Genomic DNA, 20989 nt, shown 5'->3' on the forward strand with positions numbered 1-20989 from the left:
GAGCTTCAGCCTCATCATCAGTCCTTTGAATGAGTAATCAGGGTTGGCTTCCCTTAAGATTGACTGCTTTGATCTTGCTGTCCAAGGCACTCTCGGGAGTCTTCTCCAGCACCACAGTTTGAAGGCATCAATTCTTTGGTGCTCTGCCTTCTTTGCCATTCAGCTTTCATAACTGTACGTGACCACTGGAAAGACCATAGTCTTGACTATATGGACTTTTGTCGGCAGAGTAATGTCTCTGCTTTTCAACACGCTGTGTAGGTTTGTCATAGTTTTCCTGCCAAGAAGCAATTGCCTTCACATTTCATGGCTGCAGGAGGAGAAAATAGCAAACTACCCCAGTATACTTGCCATGAGAACCTCATGAATTGTATAAAAAGACAAAAGGAAGTCAGATAAATATACAGTATAAAAGAAGGGAAAGGTATTAATTTCAGTTATTCCATACATAAGCAAAAGTAATGATTGCTAAACATTAGGTGAATTTATTGCAGAGCTTTTTTTTTTTAAGTGTGTGTGGTGAGTTGTGGGTGCTTAATAAAAACAAGCATCACAATATGCATATTTTGGGTCACTTTTAAAAATTTAATACTATGTAATGAATATCTTTATGTCAATATATATCAATCTATATCATAAATCCATCATGTGTACACTGTAAGTTATTTTAGCCATCCCTATTGATTGGTATTCATATTCAAATATATTAGTATTATAAGCAGCCCTGTGATTAATATTCTCGTAACAATTTTTAGTTATTTTCTGAGGGTAAATTCCTTAGAAATACAGTTTTTGAGCCACATGATATATACATTTCATTCTTTTTGTGACTGAGTAGTCTACTTTATATAAAGCGGATAAAATGGAATATATGTATATACACACACACATATATATATGTTTATATTGCATCTTTTTAGCCATTCACTTGTTGACGGATGCTTAGGTTGTTTCCATGTCTTGGGCTATTGTAGATTGTTCTGCTATCAATGTTGAAGTGAATGTATCTTTTTGAATTAGAGTTTCATCTTTTCTAGATCAGTGCAAAGAAATAGAGGAAAATAATAGAATGGGAAAGACTAGAGATCTCTTCAAGAAAATTAGAGATACCAAGTGAACATTTCATGCAAAGATGGCCTCAATAAAGGACAGAAATGGTATGGACCTAACAGAAGCAGAAGATCTTAAGAAGAGGTGGCAAGAATACACAGAAGAACTGTACAAAAAAAATCTTCATGACCTAGATAATCATGATGGTGTGATCACTCACCTAGAGCCAAACATCCTGGAATGTTAAGTCAAGTGGGCCTTAGGAAGCATCACTACAAACAAAACTAGTGGAGGTGATGGAATTCCAGTTGAGCTATTTCAAATCCTAAAAGATGATGCTGTGAAAGTGCTGCACTCAATATGCCAGCAAATTTGGAAAACAGTGGCCACAGGCCTGGAAAAGATCAGTTTTCATTCCAATCCCAAAGAATGCTCAGACTATCACACAGTTGCACTCATCTCACATACCAGTAAAGTAATGCTCAAAATTCTACAAGCCAGGCTTCAGCAATATGTGAACTGTGAACTTCCAGGTGTTCAAACTGGTTTTAGAAAAGGCAGAGGAACCAGAGATCAAATTGCCAACATCTGCTGGATCATGGAAAAAGCAAGAGAGTTCCAGAAAAACATCTATTTCTGCTTTATTGACTACGCCAAAGCCTTTGACTGTGTGGATCACAATAAACTGTGGAAAGTTCTGAAAGAGATGGGAATACCAGACCACATGATCTGCCTCTTGAGAAATCTGTATGCAGGTCAGGAAGCAACAGTTAGAACTGGACATGGAACAATAGACTGGTTCCAAATAGGAAAAGGAGTACGTCAAGGCTGTATATTGTCACCCTGCTTATTTAACTTCTATGCAGAGTACATCATGAGAAACGCTGGGCTGGAAGAAGCACAAGCTGGAATCAAGATTGCCAGGAGAAATATCAGTAACCTCAGATATGCAGGTGACACCACCCTTCTGGCAGAAAATGAAGAACTAAAGAGCCTCTTGATGAAAGTGAAAGAGGAGAGTGAAAAATTTGGCTTAAAGCTCAACGTTCAGAAAAATAAGATCATGGCATCTGGTCCCATCACTTCATGGCAAATAGATGGGGAAACAATGGAAACAGTGGCTGACTTTAATTTCTGGGCTCCAAAATCATTGCAGATGGTGACGCTTACTCCTTGGAAAGTTATGACCAACATAGACAGAATATTAAAAAGCAGAGACATTACTTTGTCCACAAAGATCCGTCTAGTCAAGGGTATGGTTTTTCCAGTAGTCATGTATGGATGTGAGAATTGGACTATAAAGAAACCTGAGCACCGAAGAATTGGTGCTTTTGAACTGTGGTGTTGGAGAAGACTCTTGAGAGTCCATTGGACTGCAAGGAAATCCAACCAGTCCATCCTAAAAGAGATCAGTCCTGGGTGTGATTGGAAGGACTGATGTTGAAGTTGAAACTCCAATACATTGGCCACCTGATGCGACGAGCTGACTCCTTTGAAAAGACCCTAATGCTGGGGAGGATTGAAGGCAGGAGGAGAAGGGGATGACAGAGGATGAGATGGTTGGATGGCATCACCGACTCAACGGACATGAGTTTTTGGGTGGACTCCAGGAGTTGGTGATGGACAGGGAGGCCTGGCGTGCCGTGGTTCATGTGGTCGCAAAGAGCTGGACACGACTGAGCAACTGAACTGAACTCAACTGAACTTTTCTAGATATATGCTCAGGAGTACAATCATGTGGTAGCTCTCATTTTAGTTTTTGTTTTTTTTTTAAACCTCCATATTATTTTCCAAAGTGGCTGCACCAACGTTGTAGGAGGGTACCCTTTTTTCCACACCCTCGCCAGCCTTTAGTATTTGTACAGTTTTTGATGATAGTCTTGAATGGTGGATTTTTAAAGACTGATGGAAAATATTGATAAATTTGAGAAAAATTCAAAAAATATCTAATAATGTAAAACTAAAAAAATCCAAAATAGAATAAAGATTTTTAAAGAACTAGTGTATAAAGGATTACTTAGTATTTAAAAAGTGAAAGTGAAGTCACTCAGTCGTGTCCGACTCTGCGACGCCATGGACTGTAGCCTACCAGGATCCTCCGTCCATGGGATTTTCCAGGCAAGAATACTGGAGTGTGTTGCCATTTCCTTCTCCAGGGGATCTTCCCGACCCAGGGATCGAACCTGGGTCTCCTACATTGTAGGCAGATGCTTTACCATCTGAGCTACCAGGGAAGCTAGTACTTAAAAATAATGCATGCAAATATTTAAGAGTATCTTAAATATTTTAGGAATTTAACACTTTAGGAATTTAACTGGCTAAAAATAAGAATACAGAGTTCACATAAGAGAACTGATGCTGAAGCTGAAGGTCCAATACTTTGACCACCTGATGCAAAGAGCCAAAATATTGGAAAAGACCCCGATTCTGGGAAAGATTGAAGGCAAAAGGAGAAGGAGACGACAGAGGATGAGATGGTTGGATGGCATCACCGACTCAATGGACATGAGTTTGAACAAACTCCAAGAGATAGTGAAGGACAGGGAAGCCTGGTGTGCTACAGTCCATGGGGTTGTAAAGAGTTAGACACGAGTTAATGACTGAACCATGGAAACAACAATTAGAGAAAATACAAGTAGCAAACAAATATATTAAGAAGAATCATTGTTAGTAACGAGGTAAAAACTAAACCCATAATGGGACATCACCTACTAGAAAAAAATTTAACTGATCAAATCCAGTTTTGATGAGACTTCTGGGAATTTGCCCTATGGAATTAATTTAGAAGAGAAATTATACATAAAGAAGTATTATTTATAAACTAAGAACTTATCTAAACATCTGTATTACAGGAGTGGTTGAGTATATCATCATAGATTAAGTTGACATGGGACATTATACAGCCATTAAGATAATGGATGTGAAGAGCATCTAACCGTGTAGACACATTTATGAGGTAATGTTAAGTGAAAGGCAGAGTACTCAATGCACACCTCATGATTAAAACCACTCTAAAAAATATGCCTTTCTGTGATTGGAGTCTGATAAAACAGGAAAACTCATTTTATGTCAAAAGTTGAAGGAGAAAGCTTATAAAGTAGGGGGTTTGGAGTCAGAGAAGAGAGAAGATAGAAGTTATGAGAATGAAGAAACAGTAGATGGAGACAAGAAAGGATAAATGGATGGAGTGGGATCGGACCTTAGATGGCAGGGAGCCCCCAAACAAGGTTCTTTTTCTAAAATGGAAGCAAAGTAGGAGAAGGCATATGAAAATTACTTTATTTGGGAGTCAGTGTAAGTGATGGAAACTCAATTTAAACTGGCGTAAGCAAAGCCTGTGACCTGTGGCTCCCTTAACCCAATCATTTATCTTCAGGGGGTGCGTCCCTTTGCTCGTGTGACACACCTGTCTCATCTGTGCACTGCTCTTGGGTGGCACTATCTCAAGACAGTCTCTTTGTGGGGGCAACGTTGGTTTACGTAGTTCAAAGAGCTCTTATTCACAGAGCACCCCTTTCTGGAGTGATATCGCCAGTCAGAATTCTAGGAAAATCCCTGCTTGGTCCGGCTTGAATCAAGGATTGTACCCTCAGGTATAATCATATCCTCACTGGGGAAGAAGAAAGCTTATGATTTACCAACATTACCAAGCAGAGGAGGGCAGTTTAACAATGAAAGCATGCTGGCCAAAGAGACAGAAACAGATATTCTCCACAAGGATAAATAGACATTAATGGGCTAAGTCTTAAGTGAGAGTTACCATCTGCTTGATTGACCCAATCAGCGAGGCTAAAGCAAGTATCACTGGATCCAGATCTCCCATCTCTCGACTTCTCCCATTATGGTCAGCCCTGGACTAATATCCATGTTTACTTGTGTTTATCTGAAGTTGAGAAAGAAAGTTGGACCCATTTCGATCTATAATACACCTTTGCTTGTCTGAGAAGACTACTCAGCAAATATCAGTGGGCCTAGTTGATGAATTAAGGCCATGTTGAGGCTCTTTTTGCTAATTTGGAAGGGTGTGAGGTGAATGGGTGGTAGGTTAGATGTTAATGCAGTTTGAAATGGAATGTTTGATTGTTTTCTTGAATGCTCGTTTGGAACATTTCTTGGATACTTAGTTCTTAGTTTCACTTACTTTCCTTTGATAAATGACTAGTACAAAGAGAAAGATGTCTGTAAGGGAGACTGAAAATGCATCGACTAGAAAGGTGAGGCTTATTGCTTGCGGGATTTTTTCCAGTCCTCTGGAATGAGTCGGTGATTTGTACAGCCTCCATGGCGAATTCATGGTCCTGCCGTGAAGAGTGAGAGCAGAGTGAGGTAAACTGGGGCACTTCAGGTGTTAGGAGCGTTAGACTGTTATCTGATAGGATCAGCATTTCTAGCATTTTTGCAGTTGTTACTGTTCAGTCGCCCAGCTGTTTCCAACTCTTTGTGACCGCATGGACTGCAGCACAATGTCCAAAAGAAAACAAATCCCATTCTTTGACTCCTAAAAGTGTGGAAGGAAGATAGCAATTTTGTGGTATTAGACACAAGTTAAGAAGCTTGATAATTTCTCTGTCCTTAATTTGTTGTTGTTGAATTGCTAGTCGTGTCTTTGCGATTCCCATGGACTGTGACCTGCCAGGCTCCTCTGTCCATGGCATTTTCCAGGCAAGAAGACTTGAATGGGTTGCCATTTCCTTCTCCAGGGAATCTTCCTGACCCAGGGATCGAACCTGCGTCTCCTGCTTGGCAGGTGGATTCTTTACTACCGAGCCACCTGGAAAGCCCCGCTCCTTTACTTGCATCTGTGTGTGTGTGTGCGCACCAAGTTGCTTCATCGTGTCCAACTCTTTGTGACCCCAAGGACTATAACCTGCCAGATTCCTCCGTCCATGGGATTCTCCAGACAAGAATACTGGAGTGGGTTGCCATGCCCTCCTCCAGAGGATCCTCCCGACCCAGGGATCAAACCCATGTCTCTGATGTCTCCTGCACTGGCAAGTGGGTTCTTTACCATTAGCACCATTTGGGACTAAGCACCTAACTTAGTGACTTTCTTTGCCCCTGTGTAAGGAAGCTTTATTTGGAATAATTCGTTTACTTGCTTCTATTCATTGAGACCCTCAAAGACTGCTTTTAAGGAAAAGAAATAAAAACTCTGCCTTTTTGTATTTAATCATAGATAAAAGGATTGTGACTCAATGTTTAGATGTACGTTGTATTTCATGCTGGTACTGACATTTCTCAGCATGAGTTTTGTATAGTTGAGACTCCTTACTGCTCAGGGATTCTAGATGCCATTTATTCAAAGCAAGGAGAAACTGGATAAGTTTTGGTAGTTTAGGCAAAGGAGCATAGGTCAGGATTGAGCAAGCGAGAGAGCTTCCCTGGTGGCTCAGATGGTAAAGAATTTGTCTGCAATATAGGAGACCCAGGTTCAATCCCAGAGCTGGGAAGATCCCCTGGAGAAGGGAAGGACTACCCACTCCAGTATTCTTGCCTGGAGAACCCCATGGACAGAGGGTCTTGAGGATGTCCTGGGTGGAAGGAGGCATGTCATTTTTCATCATTGTGAGTCCAAAATATTAATATTTATGAGTCTTTATGTAAGAGAACTGTGTGGAAACATTGGAGGATATGCTGGAGAGAAAGAACAAAGAAACAGAAATGTGAGTTATAAAGGTCGTTTTGAAAAGAACTTTGGGGGCCACTGGTTTTTATAGCTAGAACTGTCCTTAGAAATCATGGCTTCATGCTTTCATTTCTTATTGTTGTTGTTTTATCTCCTTGTAAGGATTTTGTGTATAGATGTCAGAAGCAGCTTGATTTTTAGTGTAGAGGTTGTTGTATGTCTCTGCCTTTTGGCATGGTCTCTAAATTCTGTATTCTTCTCCTCCCTTTCCTCCTCCTCACCTGCCTCCTCCTCTCTTCTTTTCTTTTTTGGTATATGTCCTAGCTTTTCTCATCTACATCCCTCTGCTCTAATATCTCAATTTTAACCCCAAACGGATGATGTAATAAAAACATGGAAACAAAATAGGAGCCAGACCTAAGAGCATTCATTTTCAATATTTACAATAATCTCCTTATTGTATTTGATTTTATATATATATTTTTTCCCTAGTGGCTCAGCTGATAAAGAACACCCCAGCCAATGCAGAAGATGCGGGTTTGATTTTTGGGTTGGGAAGATCCCCTGGAGGAGGAAATGACAACCCACTCCAGTATTCTTGCCTGGGAAATCCTCTGCCATGGTCAGAGGAGCCTGGTGGGCTACAGTCCAAGGGGTCAAAAAGAGTAGGACACAACTGAGTGACTAACACTTCCACTATCTTTTCACATATGTGTGTGTGTATTATAGCCATTAAAGCTATTTTGCTGTTAGTCCTGTCTTGAAAACTGCCATCTTCTGGCTCCCTGTTTGGTCTCAAGTATTAACAGGTGTCCTCCTGTGTACAACTTACTCCACACAAATGGAACGACATCTCAGCTTTGGTAACTGTGCTCATGGCAAATACATCTGTTTGGAACCTAGCTGAGAAACAGGAACTGACAACGGAGGTCTGTGAGGAGCCATGGGTAGCATGATGTGTATGCCTCCAAGGGCTTGATTGTTTCAATTCCCCCAGAGCTGCAGAGAGCATTCCTGTCCATACGTGTTAGAGGAGGAGGCGTAATTGGAGTGTTCAGCAGTGTCGCATGGAGAAGAGGCTGGTACGCTCAGGCGTTTAAGAAGTAGCAGGCGTAGATAAATGCCTTGGGCAAAGACTTGAGTTTTATTTCCATATATATATAAAATACACATAATGCGTATATATTTAAATCATTTTTTCTATCATAGACAAGATGTCAATAAAAAATGAAATCTTTTCTAAGTGAAGTAGGTTTTATCTTAATAAGATACTTTCTGTTGTCCAGAGTTTCTACATGTGAATCGCTGACGAGGCATCTGTGTTGGGAAATATAGTGTGAAAAAATATTTTCTGTGTTCAATTCTGCTTTTGCCAAGAGTACATAGTTTCAACTGTACAAATCTGCTTTACAAGAAGATACATGTAAGCATTCCATGAGATGCATCTTGGGATGCATTCATTTTGGGTTCACTTTACCACCTGAAATTCTTTGACAGTTATGGGATATTTATTTTCAGTTCACTTCTAATCTTCCATTTGTGTGGCAAGATTATGCTATTTTTCTTTTTAAATTCTTCATAAGTACATTACCATTTTTTTTTTTTTTTTTCACTTTGCTGTGAGACTTATAAGATCTTATTTCCCTGACCAGGGATTGAACCTAGGCCCAGGCAGTGACTGTGCCAAGTACTAACCCCTGGACTGCCAGGGAATTCCCTTAATTCTTCTTTCATTTTGGGGTATAGTTGAATAACAGTGTTGTGTTAGTTTCAGGCGTTATTGATACTACCTTTTAAATCTGTCCTTGATGCCTTGCTGGATTGATCTGAACTGGGACGTGCAGGGGGTTGATGCTGGGACAAGTCGGTCCTCCTTGCCTGTACTGGAGAAACAAAACCTCCCTACCTGATGCTGAAAGCTTGTGTTTAACTGCATTCCGTGGTCTACCTGGGGCCTAATATCCCCCTGAGAAAGAGCTTTAACTCCAAAAGCAATTGAAATTCAGACATCAAGTGTCACATCCTAAGGCCTGTGAGGCTGGCATAATATGGGACCAAGGATAAGAAAGACTGAAAAGAGGGACAACAGGTTTCCTGAGAGGAGACCCTCACCCGTCCCATTTGGCATGGTGGAACGTTCCAACAGAACTTTCTGTATCAGTGAAAATGTTCTGTATTTGTGATGGTGGCCACACACTACATGTGACTGTTGAGTCAATGACATGTGGCTAGTGTGAAAGAGGAGGAAGTGGATTATAAAGTTTATTTTTAAATACATTTAAATAGCTGCATGTGGCTAGTAGCAATCGTATCAGAAAACACTTGTATTGACTTTGTAGTAAAACTGATAACCCAAAAAAGCAGTGCTTCTCGGTATAGTTTTGGGCAACACATAAACACCCCACACAGCCTGTCGGAGCAGTTTTGCACATAGAAAGGAGATGCTGGAGGGGGTAAAACTGAAAGAACCACAATATTTGGAATTCAGACACTCTTAGAGACCTGGGAGATAAATTGGCAAGAACCTTATCACTACCTTTCCCAACCCACCCTTTGCTGGCACCCCCACCCAGCTGCCCATGTCAGCTAGAGATATATGGGTGCCCCAGAGGTTGGTGTAGATGGCAAGGAACTCTAGACTTGGCTAAAGATTCACACACTGCCATGAAGACCCCCATGTGCCACAATGAAGACCTGGCTTAGCCAAATAAATAAATATTTTAAGAAATGAACTCTGTTATTTTCAGGCATTTTTCTTTCTCTTGGCCATATCTTTTAGAAAAGAGGGGCCCCCTCCTCAGATGTAGTGATAAATTTTCTTTGGCCTAAGTCAGTGGTCTTCTTTTTCTTCATTTCTACTCACATATCCTCAATATAGTTTTGAGAATCATGTACATCTTTACATATTTACAATTTTATATCTAAATTTTTTTTCAGAGGATGCATGAGTTGCAGTGGACGTACTCTTTTGCATATGGAAAACATTGACATTTTAGGACTGTTACAGTTCCATCCTAAAATGCCATATACCCAAACAGAATCAAATGTAGCAATTTTATTTCAACCATCATCCATAAAAAGTACAGAAACTCATCTTTGTAAGGAAATATACTTTGTTTCCTTCTCAAACTTTCATTTCTGATCCAATTTTCCCTGCAGAATTTATCCTTACGTAATTTATTTTTATGCTTGCAAGTCTTCTATTGATTGCCCTATTATTCTTTTCTGCAACAAAATATGTATATAAACTTAAATTTAAAACATTTGTAATGTTTCCTGTGAACATAAGGCTTTTAAGTGTTAAATAGTTTCCTTTGGATTGAGTTATCACAGTTGAGCAAAACAACATAAATACATTACAAGTTTTGATAAATACTTGTTAAATGTTAGGAAGTACAGTTTTATCAGGAATGCATCTCTTAACGAGATGGATGGAGCTTTTTTCCCTTCAATTAGTTTATGCAGAATACATATTATTTATTACTATATGAGGCACAGTTCAGCATCAATTCTATTTCCATTTTTCACTTGTCTGCATGTAAACTCTGTGAATTCCTGTTCACATAATAAGTAGATAGGAAAGAAAGGAATTTGTTATAGCCTCTTTGAACTCCTAACCTTCTATGTTGTAGGCTAAAAATCAATCGTGATCTATCATGAAACATTACTTTTAATGATCCACTGACAACTTAAGTTCCTCCTCAATTTTATTAAAAGCAAAGGATTGCTAGCTGTCTGATTTGCAGAAAGAATAGTTGCAAGTTACCAGAGTAATTTACTTTGTTAACACCTACATTGATATTTCAAAATGCCCTGGTGTTTGGTGACCCTGAGATTTTAACATACCAGAGCATCATACTATATAAAAATTCAGGATGGTTGCGATGTGTGTGTCTCTTTTATAGTGTGAAAGGTTTAGCCTATCCTTAGAAAAGAAAGCATATGGATATGGGCATCTGGAAATTGCTTTAAATTGTCTGTTCTCACTCTACCCTTGAGGAGACTTCACATAGCCCCAGGGATACAATATCTGTGTTCAGTCGCTAAGTTGTGTCCAACTCTTTGCGATCCTATGGACTATAGCACACCAGGCTCCTGTCTGTGGGATTTCCCAGGCAAGAATACTGGAGTGGGCTGCCATTCCCTTCTACAGTACTCTAAAACCCTCCATTTGAAGGCTGATAACCTACGTATTTGCATGGTTCCCTTCCCCTGACTTGCATGGCATAAGATGCAATTCTGGATTCGGGGAGGCAAGAAGTGTGCTGCAAGATTCTAGGAAATGTCTCCTTGTTCTCAAAAAGAAATCCAGGAAAGAGTCAGTCTCTTGTTCCTCTGATGTGGTTGTCTCTGGTGCTGTGGAGCAGCACAAAATACATTGGTCATCAGGGGACTAAGCTTAAAGACAGAGTGCCACCTTAGCATGTCAGAACAGAAACAAAGAAGAGAATTGGAGTCCCTAATGTTACTGCTGATCCCCTCAACTAACCAAGCCTAGAAACACTCTACCTTTGAACTTCTTAGTTAAACAAAAAAGATTCCTTATTTGTTTAAGCCACTTGGTTTTGGCCACTGCTGTATTATTATTTTGACATTTATTGTGATAGAATTAACATACGATATGATTAACTCATTTAAAATATACAATTCAGTGGGTTTTGGTATGCCCACAGACTTGAACAAACGTCACTGCAGTCATTTTAGAACATTTTTATCACTCCACAAAAAGAGCACCTATATGTGCTCCTTTTTGTCTGTATGGCTTTGCCTATTCTGGGTATTTCATATAAACAAAATAATTTCTGTGTGGTCTTTTATGACTGGCTTCTTTTACTTAAGCATAATCTTTCAAAGTTCATCCAGGTTGTAGCGTGTATCAATATTTGATTCCTTTTATTGTCAAATAATATTCTGTTGTATAGATATACTGCTTTTTATTTATCCATTCATCAGTCGATGCCATTAGGGCTGCTTCCACTTTGGCCATTATGAATAATTCTGCTATAAATATTTGTGTACAAGTTTGTGTGTGAGTATGGATATTCAGCTCTCTCGAGTATATACCTAGCAGGGGATTGGTGATCAGATGGTCATTCTATGTTTCATCATTTGGGGAACTGCCGAACTGTTTACCAAAGTGACTGAGCCATTTTACAGTCCCACTAGCAGCATATGAGGGTTCCAATTTTCCACATCCTCGACCACACCAATTATTTTCTGAATTTCTCCGACTGTTTAGCTGCTGCTCCATTGTGATTTTGATTTGCATTTCCCTGATGACTAATGATATTGAGCATTGTTTCATGAGCTTAAGTGGCCGCATGTATATCTTCTTTGGATATTGCATTATCGAAATCTCTTTTTTTTTTCATGTAAGAAAATTTCAACATACACAAAAGAAGAAAGACTAGTATAATAAACCTTCATGTTCCCATCACTTATTAATAATTATCAGTTCAGGACCATCGACTACCTTGTCAATGTTCAGATTTTTCTGATTTTCTAGTGGGTTATTGTTTGTATTTGGATTGTTTAAATATAATTCATATTGGTCTACACATCTCTTAATCTTTAAGCATATCTTTTTTTCCTCGTGGTTTATTTGTTGAAGATACTTGTTCGCTTGCCCTGTAGAATTTCCTACATTACATATTTTTCTGAATGCATCTCTGTGATGTCATTTAACATGTTTTTCTATCCTTGGTATTTTCTGAAAATTTGAAGTTAGATTCTTTACTTATTCAAAATTTTTTTTTTTTTTAAATTTAACATAGATCACAAAACTACTTTCATTAAGAGGTACATGGTTTTCTCTCTTTTATTGTGATGTTAAGAGTGATAATTAGGTTCAGGGTTATCAGTTTGACCATACATTATAAAGTAATCCATCAGCTTTTCACCTAATTAGTGTTAGCTGCCATCAGTGACCATAACTTGAATCTCTGATTTTATTCGATTTTAGCAAAATGCTGATATTCCAGTTCTAGCATTCCTTCCTTGCTTGAATCCATCTAAAAGATGAAAGTTCCTGTGTCAAGTAAATATCTGGTTATCGTAAGCCACAGTGCAGAGAGGAAAAGCTGGGTGGATTCTTGGTTGTTTGTTTTTCTCTTTTATTTACCAGTTTTAAGAATACTGGTGTGGTTCTCTGGCATTAACCAAAAGGGACCAGTGAAGTTTCCCCTTTTTGCTTTTGAAAGCTATGTTATTATGGATTCAGGGTTATTTAATGTGTTTGAGGTGTGGCAGTCCACTGCTGCTAATTTCCTTCTGCTGCTCAGGCTGTCTCATCGTTGGGTGCCCGCATGCTCAGTCGCTCAGTTGTGTCCACCTCTTCATGATGAGTCCTATACTTTCGTTGTTCCCTGGTAGGTCAGTTGGTAAAGAATCCACCTGCAATGCAGGAGACCCTGGATCCATTCCTGGGTTGGGAAGATCTGCTGGAGAAGGGATAGGCTACCCACTCTGGTATTCTTGGGCTTCCCTGGTAGCTCAGCTAGTAGAGAATCAATCTGCAATGTGGGAGACCTGGATTCAATCCCTAGGTTGGGAAGATCCCCTGGAGAAGGGAAAGGCTACCCACTCAAGTATTCTGGCCTGAAGAAGTCCATGGACTGTATAGTCCCTGGGGTCGCAAAGAGTCGGATACGACGGGGCAACTTTCACTTCCCACTAGTCCCTGGTGACAAATTCTTTGATTCTGGGATAGAAGATGTTCCATCCTCATGCATTCCTGCCTTAGTCTGTAGAGTCAGCCCATTTTTCCAATATGGGAAGTGGTATTCAGGGGCCAAAATCTAGGTGCTGAAAACTACATATTGTTCCTGGATTGATCATTGTTTCCTGATCCTTTCATAGGACAGAGCTAAGAAATATATATTTCCTTTTAAAGAGAAAATGAAGTATAAGTTAATACTTAATTCCCTTTCAAATTTAGGAATATTTTTGTTTTCCTGTGTCTTTTCTTTTGAAAAGCTTATTTCACATTGACACTAATATAATAAAACATATGCAGGTACTATGTATCTGTGATAATTTTATATGAGCAAAGCATGCTGAATTGATCAATATGATTATTGAAAATAGTTTTCTTTTTTTTTGCTCTTTAAAATGTACTCTGTTAAGGATAGTCAAACTTCTGTGTTTTAAGGTCATTTGATTCTTTCTGTAAGATTAAGTATGCTGTCAAACTTTTGGATTTGATAGGTAAGACCTGGTAACTCAACATAGTTTTAATTACATTTTTTGTGTTCATGTATTTAAAGGCCATTTACATTTCTTTTACACATTATTTACCCTTCCAGCCCATCAGTGTTGATCTTTGGATTCTCTAGTTTTAAAGAAGTTTATACGACTTGTACTTGGTCTTTCTGTGACTTACACCTGAAGACATCCTAAAAAATAAATCAAAGCTACCAACTTGTGGGCTTCAGGAACCGATCGTAGCATTAAAAGTCAGATCGCATCAGCCAAGCAGTGATGACAGAGCTGGAGGCAGAAGCTTTGAATATTTGAAAGGCCTATCATCCTGGGTCCCCATCCCAGCTTCTTTTTCTGGGGACTCTTAGTCACCAGAATGGGGAGGGAGACTCACCTCTCACCAGTCATGTGAGAGTTGTTGATCCTGTGGACTCAGTTATTGTTCTTGTTGTTTAGTTACCAAGTCATGTCCAACTCTGCAACCCCGTGGACTGTAGCTTGCCAAACTCCTCTGTTGATGAGATTTTCCAGGCAAGAAAATTGGAATGGGTTGCCATTTCCTCCTCCAGGGGATCTTCCCTACCCAGGGAATGAACCCATGTCTCTTGTGTCTCCTGCACTGGCGGGTGGACTCCTTACCACTGAACCACTTGGGAAGCCTATGGACTTTGTAACCAAGTGTTAACAGAAGCCATAAATTGGTTGGATCCACTTAAGAGGCCTTGCCTTTGTTTTCATCTTCTTTTGATATATTTATTTATTTGGCATGCCCAGTCTTAGATCAATGGACATGAGTTTGAGCAAACTTTGGGAGATAGTGAAGGACAGGGCAGCCTGCCCTGCTGCAGTTTACGGGGTCACAAAGATTCAGACACCACTTAGTGACTGAACAGCAACAGCAGCAATGGGGTCTTAGTTTTGGCATGCAAGATCTTTAGCTGCAGCACGTGGGATCTTTTTCAGTTGCAGCATTCAGATTCTTAGTGGGATCTAGTTCCCTGACCAGGAATTGAACCCGGGCCCCCTGCATTGGGAGCGCGGAGTCATAGCTACTGGACCTCCAGGGAAGTAAGTCCGCATTGTCTTTGAATTATGGTTTGATTATATATGGACCCTTTCTTTTGATTTCTTGTTACTTTCCTTTGGTGAATTCCCAGTTTTTAATTTATCTCTGACTCTGGGATACAAACTCCAGGTCATTTGAGTTCTCATTTTGTCTGCCTGGAGAACACATATTATGAAATTAGCCAGGTGTCTGGCTCCTTATAGAATATAAATTGGATCTAGCTCTTCACACTTCACTTTTTCAAAATCTACTTGAAATCAGCCATGTTGACAATGTGTAACAATTTTTGGTGAAGACCTTGAAATTGCAAACTTGTGACTTAGAACCAACCAGCCCTGAAGCTGTACTTCCTTGCTCTACACATAATTGGGTATACATAGGCCAGGCAGAGTTTATATTGTACAAGAACATAATACTCTAGCAAAACACAAACAGTGCATTTATGACCATTGCAGAAGGCAAGAGCCTTAAGGCCCAAATTGGAAAGAAGCTAATTCACTTGATGTAAAGAACATATTAAATGAACTGAACAGTTTCTAGAACAGAACTGTATGCTAATGTAGAAAGTTCTGAGCATTTATGGAATTTGAGGGCCAGCTATTGGCTCAAAACTACAGGAAGGTAAAAAGGTCTCAAAAATATACTAAGTTTGAAGCTGATTTTTCTATTGAAAAAAATTTCCCCCATTTTTTTCAAAACTTACTTTATAAACTACCGTGATACAGAGTGCAAAATTGGGCTCTGAGAGCCCAAGAGGTCTTCCTAAACTCAGTCACTTTCTTATTTCATCCTTGAGTTAGGCTAATGCTGTTCACGTGGCCTTCAGATCATTAACTCATCTAGGCTCAGAATCACTGAACTCATGAATCACGCTGTTCCTAAAGTATAGCTGTGTGTTGCAAGACACGATTTTCTCATTGTCATTAACAGAACAAATGCCCATAGGAGATTTTTTCCTAGAAGTCAACAACAAAACAAAGGCATTTGTCCTCTAGTTGATATAAAGGTTGTCATTGCATAGAATGGTCTCTCTTATCCTTTTGTACATTAACTGAACATAATTTTCAAATATAAAACCTCCAAAAGGAGTATAATTCTGGAAATGGCAAGATTATAATTATGTGAAGCATAAAAGATAAATTTGTGGTTTATAAATCATGGATATTAATATTCAGCAGGAGCCTAATTCACAGTAAAACTTGAAATAACTACATTGTTAAAAATAATTGAATTGGGGTGTTAGAAGAAATTTTAGCAGTTAAAGATTATTTTTGTGGGGAAGGTTTTGGACCATCTGGGCTTTAAATTTGCATATAGGTGGGGCTGTTTGCATTACTCTTCAAAACAGTGGCATACATTCTAATTAATTTAGCTTAATTTTTTTCATTCCTACTATGTGTCCCTTACCCCTCTAATATGTCACAAATGCTTGGTTGTTTAACTTTCATTTATTTCTGAATTTCTCTTTCCTGCTCTTTATACTGCCATGGATCTTGGTTCATGCCAGCATTAATTTTTTTTTTTTTGGGGGGGGGGTATAGTTGTTTTACAATGTTGTGTTGGTTTCTGCCATACAACAAAGTGAATCAGCTATATGTGTATGTATATATGTCTCCTCCCTCTTGGACCTCCCTCCCACCCCCATCCTTCCCACCCCTTCTTGGTCAAGTTTGAGCTTAATTTCTACAGGGCCCTCTGACATGTACATGTTACTACCCTCCAGACCTGTGCCCTTCAGATCCGTTTGATACTGCATCAAGAGATACCTAGTTGATGGGTGAATCTCATGTTTCTCTTCTGCTTAAAACTCCTCAGTGCCATGCCAGTATCTACAGAGTTGGACTTTACTGTGCTCCGAAGGGCCCTGGTGGCTCTGGGTAGAGTGAATGAGTCAAAATATACTTTACTCCTGAGTAATGCTGGACTTTTCTAGCACTTGATTGTGGCTGATTTTCAAAAGGGAAAACAGATTCACTGCTTCTCAAACAGATTTAGTTTTAAAAATCATACATGCTTCGGTTCTGGGAGCTGAAAACTGGATGCCTCAGAGGGAAGCACTTCCCTGACTAGTATGTTTGGAGCTTTCAGTTCTTCTTATTTTCTCACTGGTTTGGTGGAAAGAAGTATGGAATGGTGGGAAAAAGGGACTACAGGATGCTCCTGACCCATATTCTGCTCTGCTTTCTTACATGGTAATTTTACCCCCTTTTCAGTTGTTATTTACTTAGCCTGTGTGCACCTCAGGCTCCTGTTCTGTAGGATGGATTATCACGAGGACTAGCACATGGTAGGTGCTTCATCAGTGGCGGTGGTACTGTTCTTTGGGGTCTTTGATGGACCTGGGGGAGGTAGGTTTGAAGGAACTTACAATGGTATTCCTTGCACCTGTGTCACCCTTGGATGCATTTATAGATCACAGATTAAGAGAGATTTAAAGACGCCAGTCAGAATGGCTGTGATCCAAAAGTCTACAAGTAATAAATGCTGGAGAGGGTGTGGAGAAAAGGGAACCCTCTTACACTGTTGGTGGGAATGCAAATTAGTACAGCCACTATGGAGAACAGTGTGGAGATGCCTTAAAAAACTGGAAATAGAACTGCCTTATGATCCAGCAATCCCACTGCTGGGCATACATAGTGAGGAAACCAGAAGGGAAAGAGACACGTGTACCCCAATGTTCATCGCAGCACTGTTTATAATAGCCAGGACATGGAAGCAACCTAGATGCCCATCAGCAGATGAATGGATAAGAAAGCTGTGGTACATATACACAATGGACTATTACTCAGCCATTAAAAAGAATACATTTGAATCAGTTCTAATGAGGTGGATGAAACTGGAACCTATTATACAGAGTGAAGTAAGCCAGAAAGAAAAATACCAATACAGTATACTAACGCATATATATGGAATTTAGAAAGATGATAACAATAACCCTGTGTACGAGACAGCAAAAGAGACACTGATGTATAGATCAGTCTTATGGACTCTGTGGGAGAGGGAGAGGGTGGGGAGATTTGGGAGAATGGCATTGAAACATGTAAAATATCATGTATGAAACGAGTCGCCAGTCCAGGTTCAATGCACAATACTGGATGCTTGGGGCTGGTGCACTGGGACGACCCAGAGGGAGGGTATGGGGAGGGAGGAGGGAGGAGGGTTCAGGATGGGGAACACAGGTATACCTGTGGTGGATTCATTTCGATATTTGGCAAAACGAATACAGTATTGTAAAGTTTAAAAATAAAATAAAATAAAAAATAAATAAAGACTTGAGAGTAACTCCGGTAGTTCCACACACAGCTAGCCTAGGCTCTGTCATGTATGTGTATACAGCCCAGGTGGTCTGTGTGCACAGAGTGGGACTTGTGAGTCTCAGAAGGGTTGTTATAGTGAGTGATGACATGAGAAAGAGAAAACTCATCTGGCTTTAACCTGTGCTTCTTGTGTAGCTTGGTATCAATGAAAAATCACAATGAGGCACATATAATTTTCCTTCAGTCACCCCTTATTTTGACTACATTGGTTCACCCCAGGAAAATTCCAAACCCAAGCCTGTCGTCATATTCCTGTCTTGACTCAGTTCAGTTCACTTCACTCAGTTGTGTCCGACTCTTTGCGACGCCATGAATCGCAGCACGCCAGGCCTCCCTGTCCATCACCAACTCCTGGAGTTCACCCAGACTCACGTCCATCGAGTCAGTGATGCCATCCAGCCATCTCATCCTCTGTTGTCTGCTTTTCCTCCTGCCCCCAATCCCTCCCAGCATCAGAGTCTTTTCCAATGAGTCAACTCTTCACATGAGGTGGCCAAAGTACTGGAGTTTCAGCTTTAGCATCATTCCTTCCAAAGAAATCCCAGGGCTGATCTCCTTCAGAATGGACTGGTTGGATCTCCTTGCAGTCCAAGGGACTCTCAAGAGTCTTCTCCAACACCACAGTTCAAAAGCATCAATTCTTCGGCGCTCAGCCTTCTTCACAGTCCAACTCTCACATCCATGCATGACCACAGGAAAAACCATAGCCTTGACTAGACGGACCTTTGTTGGCAAAGTGATGTCTATGCTTTTGAACATGCTATCTAGGTTGGTCATAACTTTCCTTCCAAGGAGTAAGTGTCTTTTAATTTCATGGCTGCAGTCACCATCTGCAGTGATTTTGGAGCCCCAAAAAATAAAGTCTGACATTTTTTCCACTGTTTCCCCATCTATTTCCCATGAAGTGATGGGACCGGATGCCATGATCTTCGTTTTCTGAATGTTGAGCTTTAAGCCAACGTTTTCACTCTCCACTTTCACTTTCATCAAGAGGCTTTTTAGTTCCTCTTCACTTTTCTGCCATAAGGGTGGTGTCATCTGCATATGTGAGGTTATTGATATTTCTCCCAGCAATCTTGATTCCAGCTTGTGCTTCTTCCAGTCCAGCGTTTCTCATGATGTACTCTGCATATAAGTTAAATAAACAGGGTGACAATATACAGCCTTGACGTACTCCTTTTCCTATTTGGAACCAGTGTGTTGTTCCATGTCCAGTTCTAACTGTTGCTTCCTGACCTGCATATAGGTTTCTCAAGAGGCAGGTCAGGTGGTCTGGTATTCCGATCTCTTGAAGAATTTTCCACAGTTTATTGTGATCCACACAGTCAAAGGCTTTGGCATAGTCAATAAAGCAGAAATAGCTGTTTTTCTGGAACTCTCTTGCTTTTTCCATGATCCAGTGGATGTTGGCAATTTGATCTCTGGTTCCTCTGCCTTTTCTAAAACCAGCTTGAACGTCAGGAAGTTCACGGTTCACATATTGCTGAAGCCTGGCTTGGAGAATTTTGAGCATTACTTTACTAGTGCGTGAGATGAGTGCAATTGTGTGGTAGTTTGAGCATTATGTGGCATTGCCTTTCTTTGGGATTGGAATGAAAACTGACCTTTTCCAGTCCTGTGGCCACTGCTGAGTTTTCCAAATTTGCTGGCATATTGAATGCAGCACTTTCATAGCATCATCTTTCAGGATTTGAAATAGCTCAACTGGAATTACATCACCTCCACTAGCTTTGTTCGTAGTGATGCTTTCTAAGGCCCACTTGACTTCACATTCCAGGATGTTTGGCTCTAGGTGAGTGATCACACCATTGTGATTATCTGGGTCATGAAGATCTTTTTTGTACAGTTCTTCTGTGTATTCTTGCCACCTCTTTTTAATATCTTCTGCTTCTGTTAGGTCCATACCATTTCTGTCCTTTATCGAGCCTATCTTTGCATGAAATGTTCACTTGCTATCTCTAATTTTCTTGAAGAGATCTCTAGTCTTTCCCATTCTGTTGTTTTCCTGTATTTCTTTGCACTGATCGCTGAGGAAGGCTTTCTTATCTCTTCTTGCTATTCTTTGGAACTCTGCATTCAGATGCTTATATCTTTCCTTTTCTCCTTTGCTTTTCGCTTCTCTTCTTTCCACAGCTATTTGTAAGGCCTCCCCAGACAGCCATTTTGCTTTTTTGCATTTCTTTTCCATGGGGATGGTCTTGATCCCTGTCTCCTGTACAATGTCACGAACCTTATTCCATAGTTCATCAGGCACTCTATCTATCAGATCTAGGCCCTTAAATCTATTTCTCACTTCCACTGTATAATCATAAGGGATTTGATTTAGGTCATACCTGAATGGTCTAGTGGTTTTCCCTACTTATTCAGGAGCAGCCAAAAGGAGGGAGCCACTCTCAAAAATAATAATAATAATTAGGTATGTATTGAGAATCTTTCAAGATATGATAAAGTTACTCTAAAATGGAAAAGTACCACAAGTACCAGCTTAAAACTCAAATGCCTGTGCAGGAGCCATGAAAACAAATAAACATTTAAGTAATGGCAGGGAGTTAACCAGGGTTTCTAGGGGCTAAGATAGAAAATGCTAAGTGTAAATCAAAGTGAATCTCTATTTTTGCAGCTGTTATGACTGGGGCACATTGCTTATATTGGGAAAGAAAAACAGTATTCATACCACTATGACAACTGATTATATTTAATATCTATTCCCATAAAAGCCTTATTAAGATT

This window comes from Bubalus kerabau, chromosome 7, assembly GCF_029407905.1.
Source record: "Bubalus kerabau isolate K-KA32 ecotype Philippines breed swamp buffalo chromosome 7, PCC_UOA_SB_1v2, whole genome shotgun sequence".
Classification (NCBI taxonomy): Eukaryota; Metazoa; Chordata; class Mammalia; order Artiodactyla; family Bovidae; genus Bubalus; species Bubalus kerabau.